The sequence below is a fragment of the Salmo salar genome, chromosome ssa02, assembly GCF_905237065.1.
Source record: "Salmo salar chromosome ssa02, Ssal_v3.1, whole genome shotgun sequence".
Classification (NCBI taxonomy): domain Eukaryota; kingdom Metazoa; phylum Chordata; class Actinopteri; order Salmoniformes; family Salmonidae; genus Salmo; species Salmo salar.
In genome coordinates this window covers 55,905,595-55,911,296 of record NC_059443.1, presented here as the reverse complement: position 1 = coordinate 55,911,296, position 5,702 = coordinate 55,905,595, and positions in this window count along the sequence as shown.

The window sequence follows — 5,702 nt, the reverse complement described above, 5'->3', positions numbered from 1 at the left end:
AAATAAATAACGAAACATGTTCAATTTGATTTAAATAATGCAAAAACACAGTGTTGGAAAATAAATTAAAAGTGAATATGTGCCATGTAAAAAAGATAACATTTAAGTTCCTTGCTCAGAACACGAGAACATATGAAAGCTGGTGGTTCCTTTTAACATGAGTCTTCAATATTCCCAGTTAAGACATTTAGGTTGTAGTTATTATAGGAATTATAGGACTATTTCTCTCTATACCATTTGTATTTCATATACCTTTGACTATTGGATGTTCTTATAGGCACTTTAGTATGGCCAGCCTAATCTCGGGAGTTGATAGGCTTGAAGTCATAAACAGCGCTGTGCATCTCAGCATTGCTAAGAGCTGCTGTTTGAATGAATGCTTACAAGCCTGCTGTTGCCTACCACCGCTCAGTCAGACTGCTTTATCAAATATCAAATCATATACTTAATGATAATAAACACACAGAAATACAAGCCTTTGGTCCTTAATATGGTCAAATCCGGCACTATCATTTCGAAAACAAAACGTTTATTCTTTCAGTGAAATACGGAACTGTTCCGTATTTTATCAAACGGGTGGCAACCCTAAGTCTAAATATTACTGTTACATTGCACAACCTTCAATGTTATGTCATAATTATGTAAAATTCTGGCAAATTAATTACAGTCATTGTTAGGAATAAATGGTCTTTCAACAGTTCGCAACGAGCCAGACAGCCCAAACTGCTGCATATACCCTGACTCTGCTTACACTGAACGCAAGAGAAGTGACACAATTTCCCTAGTTAATATTGCCTGCTAACATGAATTTCTTTTAACTGCATATGCAGTATAACAAATATATACTTGTGTATTGATTTTAAGAAAGGCATTGATGTTTATGGTTAGGTACATTATTGCAATGATTGTGCTTTTTTCACGAATGCGCTTTTGTTAAATCATCAACTTGAAGTAGGCTGTGATTCGATGATAAATTAACAGGCACTGCATTGATTATATGCAAAGCAGAACAAGCTAGTTAACCTAGTAATATCATCAACCATGTGTAGTTAACTAGTGATTATGTTAAGATTGATTGTTTTTTTCTAAGATAAGATTAATGCTAGCTAGCAACTACCTTGGCTCCTTGCAGCCACAAGGTCCTTTTGATGCTGCACTCGTGTAACAGGTGGTCAGCCTGCTATGCAGTTTCCTCGTGGATTGCAATGTAATCGGCCATAATCGGCGGCCAAAAAGGCTGATTACCGATTGTTATGAAAACTAGAAATCGGCCTTAATTAATCGGCCATGCCGATTAATCCTTCGACCTCTAGCTTGTTCCCTCCCTTTCGGCCAGAGGTGGGTGAGAGACACTCACAAAGGAGAGGAGAAGGGTCATATAAACATTAGTGAACTCAATACATCATCAACTATATAATTTTCACTTGAAGAGTTTTTGTTTTTTACATTAGTTTAAGCAAATTCAGAAAATCTAAATAACTCCTTGAAAATTCTTGAATATTGATTTGATCTTTGTCCAACGGTGAACTGCCACAGATTACCATCGTGATTTAGCTGCAAATGGTGTTATTTTCTTCAAGGTGTTGTAGGAGCTTCTTGATGTTGTCAACTGAAGCTGCAATGTAGATAAAATGCCATTCTCAGCTAGGCCTAAGCTAATGTATTATTTTGTTATTTTGTCTTCCCCTTTTTTTCAAACAACTCTGGTGCAGACATTAAAGTAAATGTCCAGTGAAAATCTCACTTTTAAAAGTTAATATTCTGTTAAATTATACCCAAATAATGTTGTTGACTCATCCTATACTCTTATTTGTGGCCAAAGCATAAATTGGAGAGAAAAAACACACTTCAAAAATACCACCTCAAACTTGCATCTCAAACAGACGTTTCAAAAATGATTGCTTTCATCATAGAGGATGATGTCATCCTCCTGAGGAGAATGAGCTGGCCAATCAGTGGTCTACTGCTTTTCAACATAGTTAATTTTAAAAAAAATTGGAAGGAAGAATATTTCACTCATATTGTAATTAATATTGTTCATATTTCATAGAAATCTGGAAACACTAGACAGTAACACTAAGAGTCTGTTCTTTCTCCTGCTAGAACAAAATACATTTATTTTAACTGTTGGTCACTAGAGACTAGCATTCCAATAAGTACAGGTACTCCGATTTTCTATTCTGTTAGGGCTCTGGCTCTATTCAATCCGCATCAAGGAAGTTCAGCTTTACAGCGTGATTGAAATTTAAAGGCAATGTTCCCTCTTTAGCAGAGACTGCATTCACGGTATACGCTGCATATGTCTGCTCAATCTGAAATGACCTTTACATTTCTATTGCGGAATCTGTAAAGCTTCAGCGTTACAGATTGAATAGAGCCCTTTAATTATTTTCCCATATTTCAATGGGTTAGGGTTAGGGTTATGGTTAGGTTTAGCAACTTCCTTTCCCGCCAGCCTGGATTTGGAACCATCATGGTTGCACAGTAATGTTGTATGTGTCAGTTGTCTAACCAAATACATTTTTCGTTTGTGTATATCCTCCTCTCTAGCACCACTCTTTTACATTTAAAATGTTAGCCAGTTAGCAGACACTCTTATCCAGACACTCTTTGAAGTTATAAACAATTCTATTGAGCCATATCCATTTAATTGTCTAGAATCCATAAACAATGCAAGCAACTGTAAGCAACATGACTTTACAGATCACATTTGTATAATTTGACATAATGCAAGAAACAAGCTTAGCCAGTAAATGAATTTACCAGTGACAATAAGGAGATCACCTGCTCAAACCTGTTGTGTACAGGTATTTATGCTCCAGCCAGCACAGACTTTACATAAGCCAGCCACGTCATATCAGGGAAATACTGCCTACCTTCAAGAATTAAAAGGGGAAATTAATTCCCATAGTTATGTAAAAATAATAATATTAAATGCAGACCCTCCTCTCTTCGACGGGGACAAGAAGATAAAGCTTTCAAAGCCTTGTTTTTCCCGCAATTGCATTTTGAAATGTTATACAATCAGAACACATTTTTCTAGCGCGCTGGGGGGAGGAGAGTGCCTCGCTCATCACATCAGCAAGCCCCAGAGAAACAGGCACAGGGCAGGGCAGACACTTTCATTACAGCAAACGTGAGGATAATGCAGTGGCGTGTACTCATGATTAACAAGAAGAAAAAAAAACATTTTGTTTTGCAAAATTCACCTAAAAAAAAGAATATATAAGTAGCAGTCATTCCAGGGTTTTTCTTTATGTTTACTATTTTCTACATTGTAGAATAATAGTCAAGACATCAACACTATGAAATAACATATGGAATCATGAAGTAAGCTAAAAAAGTAGCCACCCTTTGCCTTTGACAGCTTTGCACACTCTTGGCATTCTCTCAATCAGCTTCACAAGGTAGTCACCTGGAATGTATTTCAATTAACAGGTGTGCCTGTTAATTTGTGAAATTTCTTTCCTTCTTAACACGTTTGAGAAAATCAGTTGTGTTGTGACAAGGTAGAGGTGGTATACAGAAGATAGCCCTATTTGGTAAAAGACCAAGTCCATATTATGTCAAGAACAGTCCATCATTACTTTAAGACATGAAGGTCAGTCAATACGGGGAAAAAAGTGAAGACATCAAAAATAATCTTTAGTCTCTCTGTATTTCATAATTTCCCTTCAATTCACAAGGGGCTGAATGTATCTCACAGGAGAAAGAATTTGAGCGAGCGAAACAGCTCCCCTCTTTCTCAATAAGTGTAGCCCATCTATCTGATGCTGTCTGGTCAGAAATAGTATAACATTGTTGCCGCCCGTAGCATTGAATGCTAGGGACACAGCAAGCATTTGGTGTCCCTTGATAAAAAAATATATATATATAGCCAATCAGCGTTGAGCTAAACTCAGTGAGCTCAATGGTGATTGGTCCTGGCGCACCAAAAAAAGTGTTAAAGGAAGCCAGTTTGGATTTGCCTTCACACCAATCACATCAAAAGCAGAACAAAATTTACAGAAAAAATTTAATTTTTGCATCTCGTTGTGTCGTTGTCCTCCGGTGACTAGATGGCTAAAATCCTCCCTTTACTAAATTAACCGTGGATGGAGATAGGTATTTGGACTTAATTATCCATACTGGCCAATGATTATAACGGTGAGTCTGATCCAACCATAAATTCATACATTGTGCCCCTGGCCCAAGTGGATGGATGTTTAATCTGTGGCTAGATGTAGTGAGCTAATGTTAACTAGCTGGCCTGGCGCATAGTTGCCCATGAAAGGAAGTTAGGCAAGCGAGCAAGCGTTTAAGCCAGGTAGCCTAGGACAACAAAATGAAAAGCTTGTAGAGTATGACAATCAAGAGAGGAGGATGTCATTGTCGTTTCTCTACACGCACGCACGCACGCACGCGCACACACACACACACACACACACACACACACACACACACACACACACACACACCAGTACTATGGACAGCCACATATTGTTTTTGGTATCTTTTAGTTGTCACTGTATTAAACTAAGCATAGGTGATTTGATGATGTTGAAATGGTTGTGGAATAGTGGAGGCAGCTCCAGTTTTCTTTGTGACTTGTAGTAACTCTCTGTGGTTCTAAATCAATGGTTGTTTAGTAGTCTGAAAATGTCGGAAACATTAACTTGCTTGACAATGCTGTAGGTCATGTAACTGTTACATGCAAATGCTTTGTGGACTTCACCGGAGAGATGTTGCTCTCCCATTTCTTGACGAAACAAAGGTGTGGTTGAATTTATTCTGCCACAGTGCCTTCTTGTCTCGGGCTCGGCCTTAGGCCTATACGTCACGGTGGCAAGGTATATGAACTAACAGGTTATAGAGCAAACAACACAATTATCACAACACATAGGTTGTTGCACCCCATTTTGCCCTCAGAACAGCCTCAATTCGCCGGGCATGGACTCTAGGTGTTGACACCAATGCTTCCCAGAGCTGTGTCAAGTTTGCTGGATGTCATTTGGTTGGGGACCACTCTTAATACACATGATAAACTGTTGAGCCAGAAAAACCCAGCAGCGTTGCAGTTCCTGACACACTCAAACCGATGCGTCTGGCACTTACTACCATACCCCATTCATACACAATCCATGTCTCATTTGTCTCAAGGCTTAAAAATCCTTCTTTAAGGTGTCGCCTCCCCTTCAGCTACACAGATTGAAGTGGATTTAACAGGTGACATCAATAAGGGATCATAGTTTTTACCTGGATTCACCTGGTCAGTCTGTCATGGAAAGAGCAGGTGTTCCTAATGTTTTGTACGCTAAGTATATATTATTATAACACAGAAATTGCTATGTCACTTTTTACATTAAAAAAAGAATATTTTCGAGTGTGTCAATTTTGACTAGCCCACCTAACTAAAAAATGGCCAATCCACCCCTGTACACCTTTATGTAAAGTTTCACTTGAATGAATGTTTCAGCTAGCTCAAACCAGTTCTCTCTTAAACTATACCATGATGAGGACTTATTTCAATGCTTATTTGTTTCTTCTCAGGTTACAAAGTAAAAACAAACCAGTGCACCGATAGAGCCAAGGCTACTGTAATAAACCTGAACACCATCCAAGATCGTGGGCCAAATACTGGACTGAGTAAAGTAGTGTGCAAGCTGCCACCACCATTAACTGAATCGCTATGGTCCGTCAATGGTCAAGACACAACCATGGTA